This window comes from Pinus tabuliformis, chromosome 6 (assembly GCF_031772625.1).
Source record: "Pinus tabuliformis cultivar Carrire ecotype Pingquan chromosome 6, CPIR1, whole genome shotgun sequence".
NCBI lineage: Eukaryota > Viridiplantae > Streptophyta > Pinopsida > Pinales > Pinaceae > Pinus > Pinus tabuliformis.
Genome location: NC_142292.1, coordinates 1,878,766,974 through 1,878,787,060, shown reverse-complemented (window position 1 = coordinate 1,878,787,060; position 20,087 = coordinate 1,878,766,974). Strand labels below are relative to the sequence as shown.

Sequence of the window (20,087 nt, the reverse complement as noted above, 5' to 3'; positions counted from 1 at the left end):
AATAGGAGTAGAGGAGAGATTCTTTGAGACAGATGAAGGTTTTTTCTTCTAGGGAAGATGGACTGATGTCAAATAGAGATAGGGGAATGCAAGAGAATGTTAGTGATTTTTTTGGTAATTCATTTGACAATAATATATCTCTTGATGATTTGTATGATCAACAAAGAAATCCACACCACTTAGGGCAAGTGAAATAAGCAATGGAGAAGGGAATTTTGGGATGGGTTGAATAGTGAAAATTTTGTAATTCCCACTGGAATTGCACTTAGACAAAATATGTCTCTTGGTGCTTTTTATGATGCAATAGAGAAATCCACACCACCCAAGGCAAGTGAAATAAGAGATGGAGAAGGGAATTTTGGGTATGGGTTGAACAGTGAAAATTTTGTAATTCTTGTTGGAATTACACTTAGATGAACAATATTTGGAGAGGGAGAGAGCATGAACAATATTTGAACAATATTTCAAATATGTTCCATATAATTAGAGAGAGAAAGAGAATTTTTTCAACATTTTAAAAGGGCGTGAAACTGGAATAGGCTCTAGAACAATTGTGTTTTTCAAGCTAAAGAAACTAGGCGTGATAAATGGTAATGCTATTTCATTTTCCAGTTCTATTTTTGCAGTCAAAATGGCCCCTTATGCATGCCTAACCACTTGGCCTATTTATAAACTAAAAAGGAACTCTATTGAAAATTCTATAGAGATTAACAAGAAGTTTTAGTCGACACAATTTGAGTATCATCCATTTGATTCTAGTTTGATGGTCTTTGGGACTTTGGATGGGGAAGTAGTTGTGATCAACCATGAAAGTGGTGAAATTGTTGGGCATGGTCACTCTGTTAGAGCAAATCATAGTATTCATGGACTTTTTTGGTTCAACAACGAGCCTTTCAAGACAAAAGTAGTAGAAACCCTACCACTTACACATAGGAAGATTTTGAGCAATTAACATATGTCCATATTAATGCATCGAATAAATAGTTCCTCGCCAGTGGATATTAAAAACATGTATGAAGTGTTGAGCCAAACTTAAAGAGGACCACAAAAACTTACAGATATAATCATAAGCACAGAGATGCAACAGAAAAAAAACTTCATTTCATTAATAGAAAAATATTGAACTATGTTTACAAACAGAATGTTAAAAAGATATCTCAGGCGATGGTAGCTTATATCTGAGAAGAGATGTGGCATCTACATGCCTCTGAACTATGTTAAAATGAGGCTCAATGGCCTATTTATTATTGGAAAATATGAGAAAACCATAAACAACTATAACCATAACTCCATGAGATGTAACAAGAAGAGTTTGTGAGCCCCGTTGGGGTGAGTTGGGCAGCCAACTTCCTGGGGTCGTAACTTTGTCATATTATCTTCGTTTGGCACATACGATACCTTGTTGGAAAGGTCTCATCGAGTACTACAAGTTTTGTTGTAGGCCCTTTCCTATGGACGTGGGCATGCCACAGACCCCAAAAAAAACATCATTTACGGGGTCAAAAATACTACGGAAGTTCAAGACTCGAAAAACTGCTAAAAATAGTAAATGCTAAAATGAACAAGAAAACAGATGAAACTGATTGGGGGGTCTAGGTGGAATAGGCAGGTGGCCACCAATATCCACCTGGATCATTCACCCCCCCCAAGAAGCAATGGTCCCCATTGTGTTCAGAGTCTCCATGAGGTGAGGAAATTTTTGTTAAACTTGGTCCCTGGTGAACCACTTGCCCTAGTGAAGGAGTTAGCCTGCTTTGACAACTCAATATAACTGTATGCTCTATTTGCGAGTGTTCTTGATCTGTGCATCCATGATCTAATCAGTTGTGGCCTATTCCATGCCGTCTGGATTGAGCTCTTTTGGTGTGAGTTGTTCTGAAATGTTAGATGTGTCCAACAATGGTGGAAAGTATGGCCGAAGGAAATCTACATTGAACACTGGGTGCAGACCAAGGAATGGTGGCATGCTGAGCTCAAAGGAATTATAATCGATGGCCTTGGTGATGGCGTGTGGCCCATATCAGATCAGGTGAATCTTGTGGTGGGGTCCAATAAGGTGCTCCTTCTACAAATGTAGCGAAACTTTGTCGCCCACCTAGAACTTGTGCGACACTCGATGATGATCATGGCGCTTCATATACTTAGCATTAGTTTTGTCCAATATATCATGGACCTATTGGAGGATGTGTTGAATGCACTCAATGAAGTTGTTAGCCCTTTCAGGTTCAGACTCAATGTGAACCGAATCTACCTGAGCGGCTGCAAATGGTATTGCCACATCAATGGGGCATAATGGTTGAAATACTAACCCTTCTTGAAAGGTGTTATGGCCTGTCATGATGTGGAGAGCTCTGTTGTAGCTGTGTTGGACATAGGGGGGACTTTCATCCCACATGCATGGATTCTTCAAGTTGTACATGCGCCGAATGTGTATGATCATCCCATTGACAACCTTTGTTTGGCCACCAGTTTGAGGATGGAATGTCATGGACTTAGTAAGTTTTGTATCCAGCATCAACCAGAGACTTAACCAAAATGCGCTCAGGAATCTACGGTGCTGATCTGAGATAATGGATTGTGGGATCTGAAAGTGTACCTAGAGTTTCTCAAAGAAGAGCTTAGCAGTGGCCTCTGCTTTGATACTCTTCTTGTAGGCCACCATGATGGCCATCTTAGAGAATCAGTCGATGACCATGAAAACACAATCGCTGTCGTGCTTAGTAGAAGGAAGCCTTGACATGTAATCCATGGAGACAGATTCCCAAGGACGGCTAGGAGTAGGTAGAGGAGTATACAGGCCTTGCTTCTTGATGGTTGGTTTGGAAATGGCGGAGGTGGTGCAGGATCTAATGTACTTCCCAACATCTCGACAAAGTTTCAGCCAATAAAAATACTTCTACAATACTGTCATTGTTTTCTCTACTCCAAAATTTCTAGCGACCCAACTGTAGTGCACCTCCCAAATCATCTTGGCACGCTCACTTGAAGGAACAAAAATGTGTCCCAGGTGGCATAACAGTGCATCCTGAAGGTGAAAAATTGGAACTTGCTTCCTTTCCAAGAGTGTCTGGTATATGTTACCGAATTTTGGATCGCTCTTGTAAAGATGCAGCCACCCCGATGTCTCGTTCCCATAAGAGTCGAGCACAGTGATCAGTGCCATGACTAGTGGTCGGATGAGGCAATCAATGACGTTATTAGTGTCTTCCTTCTTATACTTAATGTTCAAATGAAACTGTTGCAGATAGGTGGACCATTTATGATGGCGATCGTTCTGCAACTTCCCTTGTGTCTATATGAACTATACAGGTCAGTGGTCTGCGTGGATGACCATTTTCTTCCTCAGAATGTAATGCTTCCATTGATGACAGGCTTGCACAATGGAATACATTTATTTGTCATAAGTAGGGTACTTTCAAACTGTCTGAAAGTGTCTCACTATGGTAAGCAACTGGATGCCCATGCTGAGTAGGAACCATACCAATAGCATAGTTGAAGGCATCTATCTAAATCCCAAATGGTTGTTACATGTATGGTAATATGAGCACTCACGCAAAATAAAGGTGATTCTTAAACTCGAAGAACACTTTCTGTTGGGTTTCTGACCAAAAAAAAATTCTTTCACTTCACCCTTGGTGAATTGACTTAAAGGCCAAGTGATATGAGAGAAATCCAACATGAACCTACGGTAGAAATTAGCAAGAACCAAAAAGCTACAAAGCAATGTTAGAGTGGTTGGGATTGGCCAATCCCGAATGATTTGTATCTTGGATGGGTCCACATGTAAACCTTGCTCATCAAAGATGTATCCCAGATATTGAACCTAGGTCAGGCCAAAGGTGCATTTCTCCAAGTTAGATCACAACTTGTGTTTTCACATGGTTTAAAGGACTTGTCAAATATGGTGGAGGTGCTCTTACCAAATCTGGCTGAAGATCAAGATGTCATCTAAATACACCATGATGAATGCATTGGTGAAGGGTCGTAAGATGTTCTTCATCAATCTCATGAAGGTTGTAGGGGCATTCGTCAATCCGAACGAAATGACCAACCATTCGAAAAGGCCCTTCTTGGATTTGAAGGTAGTCTTCCACACATTAGAGGGTTCGATAGGCACCTGGTGATAACTTGACTTCAAGTCAATATTGCTGAAATATTTGACCCCTTTGAGCTTGTCCAGAAGGTCATCAATTTGTGGGATTGGGTACCTATTCCAGTAAGTGATTTTTTTTAGTGCTCGATAGTCAATACAAAGCCTCCAGGTCCAATCTTTCTTCTGTACCAACAGAACTATGCTCCCACAAGCTGATGAACTTGGACTGATGTGCCCTTTATAAAATAGTTCCTAAATCTGCCTCTTGATATCACTGTTCTCCAGACGAGAGCGTCGATAGATCAGTCTATTGTGCAGTGGTGCACCCAGGTTCAAATCAATGAAATGCTTAACCTGAGAGTGCATAGGTACTCCTATGGGTGAGGCAAAAATATCCCTGTACTCCTCCATGACCTTGTCCATCTATTGTTGGTATGCAGAGGAGCCCTGCCCAGAAGTCGTGGCCACAACCTTCATCTTTCCCTAGGGGAAGCTCATAAGGAAAAAAATTTTCTTGGTATGGGAAATCATCTTACTGTAATGCTGATCTAGGTCGATCTTGGTGGCCACCTACCAAGTCCACCTAGACCCCCACCTTTGTTTCTCTTAGCATTTTCAGTTTCCTTAATTGTAGCACAACATACTATTTTTAGCAGTTTTTCGGGTCCTGAACTTCCCAAAGTGGTAGTGCTCGGATAGATCTTTCTAACGAGCTATTGTATGTGTCAAACAAAGATCGTATGCCAAAGTTACAACCCTGGGAAGTTGATGTACCAATTTACCCAAACGGGGCCCATAGTTTGGCGTTTCATCTTCTAGGGTTAGGTTTTGGAAGGTGAAGGGTTTTCCATTGTTTCTCAACAATAAATAGGTGTTTGAGCCTCATTGTAAGATAGTTCAGAGGCATGTAGCCACCACATCTCTTCTTAGAGATAAGCTACCATCGCCCTAGCTGGTTTATTTCCATTACTGTTTGTAAGCATATTTCAGTATTTTACATTAATGAAATGAAGTATTATTTCCACTGCATATCTGTGTTTATGGTTATCTCTGTAATTTGTTGCGTTCCTGTTTAAGTCTAGATCAGTGGTATCAGAGTGGTCTGCTTTTTCTCTGTTTTTCTTTGCATGTCCCCAACGAGGTTGGGATATAAGGAGTTAGGGCTTGAACTGGTCGAACCTTTGCAAGACCAGCCTCGCAAATCCCAACGGCCTCCCATGGCGGATGAGAAGAAAGATGAGGGGGCAAGAGATTCTATCAAAATCTTGCTCAAAGAAGCCCTCGAGCGACAACAGAACGCGATGATGGACAACTTTGCCCAGGTCCTTCAGTGCCTACCCAAAAGCAATGCATCGACTTCCAACAGCTACTCTAGAAACACCACGCCCTTTAAGGTAGAAGTTAATTTTGAAATCCCCATATTCGAGGGTCAAATAGATGCATATGCCATAGATAAATGGTTAAATCTGCTAGAGGGTTGTTTTTCTGTTCATGAATTTTCAAGTCAGGAAAAGATTGTTTTCGCTCTTCTCAAAGTAGCCCCTGAGTCAAGGACTAGTGGGAAACCTACTGTGAGCAGAAGGATGAAAGTACCAGCTCACTATTTTCAGTTGCACCCACCTGGAATTCATTCCGGGATGTCATCAAGGAGCAGTACTACCCTGTCGGAAGCTACGAGGATGGATATATAAAGTGGACCACGCTGCAGCAGGGAAGGGACCAGAATGTACTAGAGTTCACCAATCTTTTCCATACCCTTCGCAAAAAGTTGGGTATCAAGGATACAGAGCAAAATTTGATACTCAAATATCGCAGCTGCCTGCACAAGTATATCCAAGAAGAAATACAATTCCTGAACATCCCCTCGCTCGGCACAACATACCGATATGCCGTCAAGGTCGAGCAGAAGTTTAAACAAAAGAAGCGAGACTTTGGATCTGCAAATCTAAAGCAAGGGAAAGGTGCCCCTAAACCACAGAACAAAGGACAAAGCCAAGGGAGGGTAGCCCAAGACAACCCGCCAAAGCTGCAAGCAAAGAACAGTGCCGCGAAGCTGAAAAAGGACACAGGAAAATGGTGTGAGTTCCATAAGAGCTCCACTCACAACACAAGTGAGTGTCGGGCCAAGCAGTCACTGGTGGCTGAGCTAAGGGTTTCAGAATCAGATGCATGTTCTGACTTTGAGTCAGAACCCGACAAGGGGAATGACAAAGGGAAGCAAATCATTGATGCGGATCCCAACGCCAATGTTGGGATCGCCAAGATCCAGAAAAATGAACCCGAAGATCCAGAGGAGGAGGAGCGTCTCTTCCACTCCCAGATGTGGGTAAAGGGCTCCCCGCTACAGTTCATTGTCGATAGCGGGAGCCAAAAGAACCTCATTTTGGCAGAGGTCGTGAAGTGGTTGGGCTTACTGACCACAGAACATCCACAACCATACACCATTGGGTGGCTTCACCAAGGACGGGATCTTCGCATGAGCCAGCAGTGTCACCTTCCAAACAACATCAAGCCCTTCACAGATGAGGTATTGTGTGACATTGCTCCCCTTGAAGTTTGTGATGTATTATTAGGACAAGCATACTTGTGGAAGTGACATGCTGTGTATGAATCAAGACCCCGTGCTGTTATTATTACATTGGGAAATAAGTTGTACAAGATACCAGAGGTAGCACCGCCTATCGCCATCTCTTTGATTACTGCAAAACAATGCAGTAAGCTCATTTCCAAAACCGGGAAATTTGTTTTCCTGATGATACGCCCTCAAGGAAAGAAGAAGATGGTGGCCACGGCCTCCAAACAGGGCCCCTCTGCACAACAACTACAGATGGACAAGGTCGTGGAGGAGTACAAGGACATATTCACCTCCCCCGTAGGGGTTCCTCTGCACTCTCAGGTCAAGCACTCCATCGATCTGACCCCAGGTGCGCCACTTCCCAATGGACCAATTTATTGGTGCTCCGTTCTAGAGAACGATGAAATCAAGAGGCAGATTCAGGAGCTCCTATAGAAAGGTCACATCCGTTCGAGTTCATTGCCTTGTGGGAACCCAATCATGTTGGTGCAAAAGAAGGATGGGACTTGGAGACTCTGTATTGATTATCGGGCACTGAACAAGATCACTGTTCGTAATAGGTACCTGATCCCATGGATTGATGACCTCCTAGACCAACTAAAGGGGGCGAAATATTTCAGCAACATCGATATGAAGTCAGGATATCACCAGGTACCAATCGAACCCTCTGATGTGTGGAAGACTACCTTCAAAGCCAAGGAGGGCCTTTTCGAATTGTTAGTTATGCCTTTCGGATTGACGAATGCTTCTACAACCTTCATGAGGCTAATGGATGACATCTTGCGGCCATTCACCAACTCATTTGTGGTGGTATACTTGGATGACATTCTGATCTTTAGCTAGAGTTGGGAAGAGCACCTCCACCACATCCGACAAGTTCTCCAAACACTGCGGCAACACAAGCTATGAACCAATTTGGAGAAATGCACTTTTGGCATGACCCAGGTTCAGTATCTGGGATACATTATTGATGAACAGGGGGTGCATGTGGATCCAGCCAAGATCCAAGTCATTCGGGATTGGCCATCTCCAACCACTTTGACAGAGCTCCGCATCTTTCTAGGTCTTGCCAACTTCTACCACAGGTTTGTGTTGGGGTTTTCTCATATCACTTGGCCTTGAGTCAAGTCACCAAGGGAGGAGCGAAAGAAAAATTCTTTTGGTCTGAATCTCAACATAAGGCATTCATAGAGTTGAAAGATCGCCTCTACACATCACCAGTGCTCGCGTTACCAGATTTACAACAACCATTTGAGGTCGAGACGGATGACTCTAACTATGCTATTGGGGTAGTCCTTACTCAACACGGGAATCCAGTAGCATATCACAGTGAAACACTTTCAGACACAGTATGAAAGTATCCCACTTATGATAAAGAGATGTATTCCATTGTGCATGCTTGCCAACAATGGAAGCATTACATTTTGGGGAAGGAAACGGTCATCCACACAGACCACCGACCCTTGCAGTTCATACAGACCCAAGGGAAATTGCAGAATGATCGCCATCATAAGTGGTCTACATACCTACAACATTTCCATTTGAATATCAAGTATAAGAAGGGCAGCACCAATAATGTTGTAGATTGCCTCAGTCGACCACCAATCATGGCGTTAACCACCGTGCTCAACTCTTGTGGGCACGAGACTTCTGATTGGGCACTTCTCTACAAAAGCGACCCAGAATTCGGCCACACATACCAGACATTCTTGGATGGTCGCCATGTTCGAGATTTTCACCTCCAAGGTGCCCTGTTATGCCACCTGGGTCACCTTTGTGTTCATTCAAGCGAGCGTGCCAAGATGATTTGGGAAGCACACTATAGTTGGGCTGCTGGGCATTTCGAGGTCGAGAAAACGGTGGTAGTACTACAGAAGTATTTCTACTGGCCGAATCTTCAACATGATGTTGGGAAGTACATCAGATCATGTACTGCCTGTGCCATTGCCAAACCGACCATCAAGAAGCAAGGCCTCTATGCCCCGCTGCCTACCCCTAGTCGACCTTGGGAATCCATCTCCATGGATTACATGTCAAGCCTTCCTTCCACTAAGCATGGAAATGACTGTGATTTTTTGGTCATCGATAGGTTCTCAAAGATGGCCATTATGGCAGCCTGCAAGAAGAATATCACAATAGAAGCCACTTCTAAACTCTTCTTTGAACGAGTGTGGGTGCACTTTGGGATCCCACAGTATATCATCTCAGATCAGGATAGTCGGTTTCTCAGTACATTTTGGTCCAGTCTCTGGGCAATGCTGGACACCAAACTCACTAAGTCCATAGCCTTCCATCCTCAAACTGATGGCCAGACAGAGGTTGTCAATAGGATGATTGTGCACATTTTGCACATGTACAACTCAAAGCATCCACACACATGGGACGAGAGCCTCACCTATGTTCAGCACAGCTACAACCGAGCTCTTCACAGCTCAACTGGCCACAGCCCTTTTCAGGTGGGCTTTGGATTCCAGCAACTATGCCCCATTGATGTGGCCATGCCACTTGTAGCCACTCACATAGATTCGGCTCATGTCCAGTCCAAAATAGATAAGGCAACCAGCTTCATTGAGAACATCCAACATATTCACCAGCGGGTCCATGACATTCTGGAGAAATCAAATGCCAAGTACAAGCAGCGACATGATCAACATTGGGTGCCACACAAGTTTCAGGTGGGAAACAAAGTCTGGTTTCATTTGCAAAAGGAACGCCTTACTGCAGCCTATCAGAAACTGGGACCACTTAGATATGGTCCTTACACCATTACTAAGGCTGTGGGAGGCAATGCATTTGAGCTCAGCATTCCCCCATTCCTTGTCCTGCACCCAGTGTTCAATGTGGATCGCCTTCGGCCATACTTTCCACCATTGCTAGACACATCCAACATTGCAAAACAGCTCACACCCATAGAATTAAATCCAGATTGTATGGAACAAGCTAAAACTGATCGGATCATGGACACACAAATCGAGAACACTCACCAACAAAATATCCAACTGTATCGAGTTTTCAAAGCAAGCCAACTCCTTCACCAGGGCAAGTGGCTCACCAAGGACCAAGTCTAGCAAAAGTTTCCTCATCTCATGGAGGAACTCAACGCAATGGGGACCATTGCTTCCTAAGGGGGGAGGAATGATCTAGGTGGATCTTGGTGGCCACCTACCAAGTCAACCTGGACCCCCACCATTGTTTCTCTCAGCATTTTCAGTTTCCTTAACTGTAGCACAACTTACTATTTTTAGCAGTTTTTCGGGTCCTGAACTTCCGGAGCCGTTTTGAGGCCCTAAACGACATTTTTTGGGAAATCTGTGGCAACATGGGTCCATGGATCGATGTCTCCCTTCCCAAAGTGGTAGTGCTCGGATAGATCTTTCTAACGATCTATTGTACACGTCAAACAGAGATTGTATGCCAAAGTTACGACCCTGGGAAGTTGATGTACCAATTTACCCAAACGGGGCCCACAGTTTGGCGTTTCATCTTCTAGGGTTAGGTTTTGGAAGGTGAAGGGTTTTCCATTGTTTCTCAACAATAAATAGGCATTCGAGCCTCATTGTAAGACAGTTTAGAGGCATGTAGCCACCACATCTCTTCTCAGAGATAAGCTACCATTTCCCTAGCTGGTTTATTTCCATTACTGTTTGTAAGCATATTTCAATATTTTACATTAATGAAATGATAAATTATTTCCACTGCATATCTATGTTTATGGTTATCTTTGTAATTTGTTGTGTTCTTGTTTAAGTCCGGATCAAATGCTTTGTAGTGATCAAAGAGATGGCGGTAGATGGGGCTACCTCCGGTATCCTGTACAACTTATTAGACAAAGTAATAATCATATAGTGAGGTCTAGACTCATATACAACATGTTACTTCCACAAATATGGTTGTCCTAACAATACATCACAAACTTCAAGAGGAGCAACGTCACACAATACCTCATCCATGAAGGGCTTGATGTTGTAGAGAAGGCGTCACTACTGGCTGATGCGAAGATATTTTCCTTGGTGAAGCCACCTAATGGTGTAGGGTTGTGGATGTGTTGTAGTATTTAGGCCCAACATCTTCATGACCTTTGTTGAAATGAGGTTCTTTTTGTTCCCGCTGTTGGAAATGAACTGCAACGGAGAACCCTTCACCCACATCTATGAGTGGAAGACATGTTCCCCCTCCTCTAGATCTTCAGGCTCAATATTCTTGATCTTGGTATTGGACACGTTGGCACTGGGCTCTACATCAATCATCTGCTTTCCTTTGTTAGTTCCCTTATCGGGTTCGGATTCAGTGGAGGAACCTGCTTCTAATTCGGAAGCCTTCAGCTTTGCCACTAGTGATTGCTTAGCTCGAAACTCACTTGTATTGTGAGTTGAGCTCTTATGGAACTCACACCACTTTCCCATGTCCTTCTTCAACTTCATGGTGTTGTTCTTTTCTTGTAGCTTCGGCAGGCTTTCCTGGGCAGCCCTGCCTTATGGTTTGGGGGCCCCTTTTCCTTTCTTTGGATTTGCAAATCCAAAGCCTCGCTTCTTCTGTTTAAACTTCTTATCAATATTGACAGTGTATCGATACGTCATGATGAGTGAGGAAATGTCCAAGAACTCCATTGTATCCTAGATGTACTTTTCTAGATAGCCATGGTACTTGAGCACCAAATACTACTCACTATCCTTAATACCCAGCTTTGTGTGAAGGTAATGGAAAATATTTGTGAACTCTGGCACATCTTAGTCCCTTCCCTTCTGTAGCGTGGTCCACTTTATGTATTTGTCTTCATAGCACTCGAAAAGGTAATATTATTCCTTGATGGTGTCTTGGAAATAATTCCAAGTGGGTGCGGCTAAAAACAGTGAGCGTTCACTCTCATCCTTTTGTTCACAGTAGGTTTCCCACTAGTCCTTGACATGTGGGGTGGATTTGAGAAGTGAAAAAGTAATCTTTTCCTAATTGGAAAATTCATGAACTAAAAAATATCCTTCCAATAGATTTAACCATTTATCTACAACATTTGCATTTATGAGGCCTTTGAATATGGGAATATTGAAGTTAACCTGTACCTTAAAAGGAGTGGCACCTCCAAAGTGGCTGCTAGATGAAAATGCATCTCCTGTGGGTAGCCATCGAAGGATCTGGGCAAAGTTATCTATCATCGCGTCCCTCTGTCCATTTTGAAAGGATCTCCTGCCCCCTCATCTTTATTTTCTTCTTCCATGGAAGGTCGTCAGGGACATGCAAAGAAAAACAGAGAAAGAACATACCGTTCTGATACCACTAATTTGAACTTAAACAGGAAAGCAACAACTCATAGATATAATCATAAACAAAGAGATGCAGCAGAAAAAAACTTCATTTCATTAATAAAAAATCATTGAACTATGCTTACAAACAGAATGGAAATAAGATAGCTCGGGTAGCTTATCTCTAATAAGACATGTGGTGTCTACATGCCTCTAAATTGTGTTACAATGAGGCTAAAGGACCTATTTGTTATCAAAAAACATGAGAAAATGCTAAACAACCAAAACCTTAACCCTAAGAGATGTAACACAAAGAGTTTGTTGGCCTCGTTGGGGTTAGTATGTAAGCCAACTTCCCAGGGTTGTAAATTGGTCATATTATCTTTGTTTGGCACCTATGCCGACAAGCCTAGCATCGACCGCAAAAAAAATGTTGTTTAGGGGTTCAAAACTACTCCAAAAGTTCAGGACCTGAAAAAAAGCTAAAAAGAGTAAATGTTGAAATGAACAAGGAAATATATGAAACTGACTTGGGGGGTCTAGGTAGAATAGGCAGGTGGCCACCAATATCCACCTGGATGAGGTGTGTATTGGAAAAAATTACAATTTTTTGGAGATATCCACCGTGAACATATAAATGAGGTAATGTTCTCTCATCATTCCCGATAGTTGTTTGTGACTCCGTCATTTGATCAAGAAATCAAAATATGGGATTTATGACAAAATCCTAGACGTACTTTATATACAATGACCAACTTAAGAGGGAATGTGATGGTGTGCTTTACTAGTGATGATAATTATATCCTTTCCTCAACTGTTGATAATGGCATCAAAGAACATTTAGTTGTGGATGGGAGGCTACAAATGAAATTTTCATTGCTCCTACAAGAAGTGCTCATAACTATACTCATTCAATGGTCATGTTAGATGAATGGGAAGGATTACATTATTAATGGGAGTTGTGAGGAAAACGTTATTCGTTTACATTGTGCTCAAATTGGAATTTGACTTAAAGATCTTTCCCTTGAAGAGGATTCAAACCATAAGCCCTCCAACTACCTATACATGAAAAATCCTTGTGTTACTTCTCAAATCATAACCCAAAAATGACATTATGTAAGTAAAACCTTCTCTATGAAAATAAGTCAAATGTAACCAGGAAATCATTCATACTAGTGTAGTTGGGATCAAATATTTGGATTAGAATGCTTCCTAAATGGTCAAATGACAAAACCGTAAACCAGCAGTAATGGCAAAGCCATTACTATGTAAACAGGGGAACAACACAGGTTCCTCTGTTGAACACATCATAACAAATGTTGCCACCATCATGGCGATGACTAAAACTAATGTACTAATTGATGAATATCAGCACTGGAACAACAATGGCAACAATGAAACATATCTTGCAACCACAGTTAAAGCAAATATGGATGCACTCTGTAGGCAAAGCCCACTGAAAGAGGGAATGGCTCTTCTACAGTTCATGGACTAGGAAGGCATTTTACTATATTTAACTACTTACAATTCTCTTTTGCACACATGCATTGATAAAAAATATATTCTATACACTAAACTTGTGCACACCCACATCATGCAGACCAAGTTTAAGGCTAAAATTTACATGGGAAACAAGATTGTGACAATCTTTAATATGTGGAAATTTAGTCAATGCACACATAATTTAAGATGAAATGCCTCAATGAAATGCAGTCCCATGGAACGTCATTATTGTAGCTTATGCCAGTGGTCGGATAAGGAATCCTATGCAATGTTTTATGAGATGGAATAGTAGGGCATTCAAGCCAATCGATTTACTTCTTCCATCTTTCTCTTGGACTACGGAAATTTGAGGGCTCTGGAGCATGGAAGAGAGATCCACAACAAAATAATTATAAGTGGATATGAATGTAATACCTTTGTGGATAGTTCCCTCTTAGACATGCATGTTAAATGTTGGTGTTTGGAGGATGCATGCAAATTGTTTGACAAAATGCCTCAGATAAATTTAATCATATGGAATGCCATGATTTATGTATATGCACAGAATCGTTTTTAGGATTTAAGGTTGTGGATCTCTTTGGGTAAATTCCTCAACAAGCTACGATCCTGTAGGCAATGTTGATTGTTAGGTATTTGAAGCTTGAGCATGTTGATGATGCCTTTGATATGTTTGAAAAAAATTCTAACCAGGATGCATTTTTATGGAATACAATGATTGCAGGATATGCACAGAATGGACAGGTTGATAAGGCCTTGAAGTTGTTTGAGGAAATGCCTCAAAGAAATGTAATTTCCTAGAATTCAATGATTTCGGATTATGTCAGGCATGGTCATAGCAAGAAATATTTGGATCTATATCATGAAATGACGCAAATAGACATCTCATCGAATCAATGCACCTTCACTAGCATTCTTTGAGCATGTGCCAATTTTGGATCTCTAGAACTGGGCAAAGAGATTCATGAAGTTATAATGAGAAGTGGATACCGATCATAAGTGGTTTTCAGTAATGTGTTCATATATAAGTATTCTAAATGTGTGAGTTTAGGTGATGCCCATAATGTGTTTGCAAAGATATTTAAAAAAGATACTATCTAAATTAATGTGATCCTCGCAAGTTATTTTATGCATGCATTTGGCAAGGAGACTCTCTAGCTCTTTGAAGCAATATGACATTCGGTCAAATCTAGACCATGTCACTTTTCTTGCAATTATGTTATCATGCTTCCATGATATGATACTAGATAGGGGTTTGCAATATTTTAGTGATATGAGTCAATATTATCACATGACACCACCAACAGAGAATTAATGTTGCATGGTGGACCTTTTTGTCATGCCCATTGGCTCGACCAGGAACTACAATTCATTAAAAAAATTGCAATGAATCTTGATGTTGTCGCATGGGGTTCTTTGCTTGCTACATGTAGATTACATCCCCATGTGGAGCTAGTGGAGATTGCAGTAGAACACTAGGTGGATTTGGAGCCTCAAATTATCATAGCTTGTGCACTGCTATTTAATGTATGTGTAGCCTCTCACAAGTGGGATGGTATTGAAAAGGTGCATAAATGATGAAAGATATTGGAGTTAAGAAGGCACGAGGATGCAAATGGATTGAAGCTAATGACAAGGTCTATACTTTCCTTGTAGGAGACAAATCACACCCACAAACATAGAAAATATATGAAAGTTTGGAGATATTCTTAGGACACTTCAAAGAGATGGGATATCTAGCGAACACAGGTTTTGGTTTGAAATATGTCGATGGGGAAGAAAATAAAAAAATATCTATCACCATAGCTAGAAATTGGCAATCCCCTTTAGGATTATCAACATGCCATCAGGGATACCCATTCATATTGTGAAAAATATTCAAGTGTGTGGTGAATGTTATTCTCTCAAAGGTTGTTGCAGGAGAAATTGATGTGAGGGATGCCCACAATTTTCTTCATTTAAAAGATGGATAGTTTTCTTGTCAAGATTATTGGTGATGTTGAAAGAGACAAGAAATAAGCATAAGGTTATAGAACAAGATATTATGCGCACTATGAAAGTTTGCAATGATATTGTGTTTTTAGCCATAAATAGAGAGAGGTATTATATATTACAATGTTGTAGGAAGCGCCATTTGTTGGAAAGTTCTGTCCAAGATGGTTAATCAGCGCAAAAATTCATGGGTCAGCTGATGTTTTGAAAATTTTCAGCAAAAGTGAGAATGCCACTTAAAAGGAAAAAAAATTGCCTCACAATTTCAAACTCAGGTTTTCCAAAATTTGGATTTTTTTCCTGACTTAAAGATTTTGAACCCTTGTCAATTTTTTTTTTCAAGTCCTAGTTCTGAAATTATAGTATAAGACAACACTTGGTGCTAAATCCATGAAACAAACTTAGATTTATTAGAACTAATATCTTCATAGCACATCTAATAGGAAGGTTTCATGTTAAAACCAACATATTGGACAATTTCTGTGATCAAAAGGAATATCTTCTACTTCATTAAGTAGTTTCATCATTGAATTCTCTTTTACAACTTTCCAAACACATTAAATATCTTGAATGAGTTATAGGTTGGATTATGTTGGCATTATTTTACATTGTTTAAGCAATCCTTATAACATGTAAATTTTGGGATTTTGACTATGATTCATTTCTTGTTTATTTGTGTGTTTTCCTTAATATCCTTTGGTTACATTTCATAGTTCGAACCTATGTGTTAGTTTAGAATGTATTTAAAAATATAATGGATGAGACATGCATATTATTTTAATAAGAGTATAGAAAAAATAAAATTTTCTTATAGTATTTTGATGATTTCAAAGATGATAGTGAGAAGTGGAGTGATGATGCAAGGTTATGCCTAGGTAGTTGCCAATCCCACATAACCCAAAAATATTTGAATTTATTCTTACCATTTTATTGAATTTTAGATGTAGTTCCTCGTATTTAACAAAGGACAAAGGGTAATGTGGAGACTGATGCATAAATCTAGGAGGTCATTATCTAGATTCCACATAATAGTGAATTATTATTGATGATGTGGAGTCTGCACCTAATTGAAATCGTCAACTATGATGAATTAGTGATGATGTGGACCCAATTGATATGTCCAACTATTACCAGAAAACTTCACGGGTTCAAAGCCTATAAAAGGACCATTCAAATAAATTTCAATGAAACTTTGACTAGCTCAATATTTGGCATCTAGAGATAGCTCATGGGAGGAAGGTGATCCAAGTAAATGAGAAGGGGATTGCAAGGGAATCTGAAATAAAGAGACTAATCTCTTGATAAAAATGATAAGAAGAGAAGATCTCAAGTTCAGGTATAGATGAAATTTCTGAGAGAAGTTGGGGATCATCAATTCAATCATGGAGATCAATATAAACATTCAAAGAATAATAGAAGTTGAAAGGATCTAGAGCGTGAAGTTTGTGAGAATAGATTTTAGGAAGTTGAGCCTATGTGCTAGAAATGAAATTTGTGAAGGTTGTGATGTGATAAGTAGAACAACACTATTTTGGTTTGTGGTTTTGTTTACTTTCAATAATAAATATAATGTTATGTTATACTTCCTTGAAATTTTTTGTTACTTCCAAGGTTTATTGTCTAAGAGATTGAGACATGCAACTTTTAGCTACATCATATGGTCTCAGAGTTGGTTTAAGAACCTACGTGTAAGGTCAAATCCAACAAGGGATTTGTTGAGTAGCTGGTTGAAGGAAGTTACAAATTCAATCAGGAATTAGGTAGATGTTCTATAATATTTGTAAAAGAGAGTTGCAAAGAGAAAAGAGATTGTTGAGAAGTAAACATGGTACATAGTGTGAGTGCACAACTTCAAGGAGGTAGTAGTAGATCTTGCAAAGATAAGGACATGTTAGGAAGGAGGTGTAAATGTTATTTGGATGCTTAGAAGCCTTGGTAAGGGCTTGGATATGGAGAGAGAAGCCAAGGAATATGGATTAATAGAGTGAAAATGAGTGTGAAGAGGTGTTTCTTGAAGATTTTCTTCAACTTGCCATGAAATATTAGGAGAATTTTACCAAAAGACAATGGGGTGTGACAAGACAAGGAATGATAAAAGGTGAAGAAATGATTAGCGAGATAAAAACAAAATCTACAGAAGGGTATTTCATGGTTCATGAGGAGAATGAATATATAGTTGAAGAATCGATATGTGAAGTGCAAAAAAATGGGATTAGAATACTAAAAACAATATTAGATAGAAAACATTCCTATGTTGTTATTGAAGAAGCCAAGTGTGAAGAATAAGATCTTGTGTTTGCATGGTTGTTAGAAGAAATGGAGGACAAGTATGTTATTGAGTACATGCTAGAGGAGCCAGAGAAGATATTACAAAAGAGTATGTGATGGAAAACTTTCAACAAAGTGAAGCAAAAGAAGAGGCTCCATTGGAGAAGGTATTATCATTCTGTGATTTTAAAGATTGGAAAGACAAAAGGTCACAAAAGATACATCAAACCACTTATGAGTGCAGGACCTAGCATTCCTAGACTTAGAGTGGGCTCTCTCTATACAATTATGTTTTAACTTTGTTTTTAGTGCTGGAATATTTTAGGCTAGATATTAAGAATAGAAATATAGTTTGTTTGTTTGTTCATTTGGTTGGAGAAAGATCATTTTAAACATTTTCCATTAGGAAATGGAGTCACAGGCCAGGTGGTCACATCAATTTTACAAAACATTTACAGGGCAAGCTAACTATCCTCACTAGATCTTTTAAAGCAGAATGATAAATGGAATGACACATAATGATATCAGTTAGGATTAAAAAGAATTTATGTATTTTTTAATCATACTTTAGAAGAAAACATAGATATTTCAAATACAGATAGTAGTAAGGTGCTCCAACAACATATCTTAAACTATAATTTATGTTTTACAATGAGAAGTGAAAATGCATGGATAAGTAAAAATAAATACATTAAACACAAAGATAAAAACATCACCAGGTCAAAACAAATAAAGTATCCTATAAACTATCCTTTTATTGATGCTCCAACTCAAAATTACAATTATCCAAATAGAAAAATAGTTTAGATGACTAGGGTCCATCCCCTAATACTCTCAATGCATGGAGTATTTAAACAAAAGCTACAATGATTTTCCTTACTTGGCAATCTATTATTTATTACAATGAAGGAAAAATTTAAAAATGTAGCTAAGGAGTAGCCACGCTAATAAAAATGGGACAAGTGTCCCTCCTTTTCTAGAATGCTGTTGCCTGAAGTGTTAGTTAGACTGGAGTGGTTTTGCTGACGTGGCTGGTGCTGACTCAAACCTGTATGACTACTCTAGTCATCCTTGTCTCGTTATTCCTGGTAGTCACATAAGTCACTCCATGCTTCCCCTTCAGGGATCTTAATTTTGATTAACCTTCGGTAAACCTCATCAGCATCAGTGTATTTGGCAAATGATGGCTTGACCAAAAATACATGCTTTAGCTCATGTTGAATATAAATTTGATTGTTGATTGCTTCTAGTAAAGCTTTTCTTGTTATTCTACCTTTGATGTTTGACAGATTTGCAGCATCTATGGCTATGCCTTGAAGCTTCTTGACATAATCCCCTATGTCCATGAGTTTGTCATTTATAACAAATAGACAGGGAAGAACTTTTTGATACAGAGGTTGCATTCTGTTATAAAACTCGTTTACTGTCAACTCTAAAACTTGGCACTTTTCCTTCAGCTGCAAATTTAAACTCCTCTTTGTTAGCACCTTCTTGACTTGTAGTATGGCCTCTGTCCTATCTACCACTCCCAAGTCTTCTAGCTCATATTTGTTTCTTGCATTCAGGAACTTGATAATTCTATTTGTTGTTGTTGGCATATCTCTCAACTCTGTGTTGGTGGTTGAAATGGCTTCTTTGGCTTTTTATAGAAACTCTTTCTTCCCAAAAATAATTTGGATGCTAGGCCAAATTTCTTTCATCTGATCTATGATATTGTGCCAAATTTTTTCCTTAACCCTCCTTAGAGTATTCCTAATGGAGGATTCTTTTTCTGACTTCTAAAGCTTCTCAATCAATTCCTTGGTTCTCTACATCTCTACCAAGTGGCTGTCTTCAGCCCTTTTAATCTGATCTTGTAGCACACTAACTTGGTATTCCAACCTTTTAATTTCTTAATTTTGCAGATTCATTCCCTCGATAGATCTTGCCAACTGCTCTTTACTGCTTCCTGCTCTTGTTGTTGTACCTGCTGGAGTAGTTATGGGGAGGTCCGTTAGAGGAAGGGTCTCCATTGTGGTGATAGCCATCTATGCTGATTTTTATTTTTCTTGCACCATCTTTTCCATCTCTGTCTCCATCTATTTGATTTGGATGGACTACTCTACTATAATTTTCATCATGTCAGCTTTTATGCTCTTTGTTTCCTCTATTTCCTTGGTCAGTGGGTCATGTGTAGCAGGCAGCTTGAGCTGCTTCTTCAGAGCTGCGATGTCTAGCTCTTTCTTCTTTATCACTTCTTTAGCTGCCTTGGTATCTGAGGGGTCATACCCAATTTTTATTATTAAGTCTTCCAAAGACTTAATCTTGGTGTCCTTTGATAATGATGAAATTCTCTCCATCTTCAACTGAGACTGAGCATTTGAAAGGGCTACCTGCATTTTGAACAAATTCATGGAAGTGCTGGTCAAAGTAGATGAAATCA

The 20,087-nt window shown here is 39.8% G+C and overlaps 1 pseudogene; it reads left to right on the top strand.

Annotated features, from left to right (window-relative positions):
- The first annotated feature begins 276 nt into the window (after positions 1-276).
- On the top strand, positions 277-13,015 carry LOC149266677 (protein DWD HYPERSENSITIVE TO UV-B 1-like; annotated as a pseudogene).
- Positions 13,016-20,087: the final 7,072 nt, after the last annotated feature.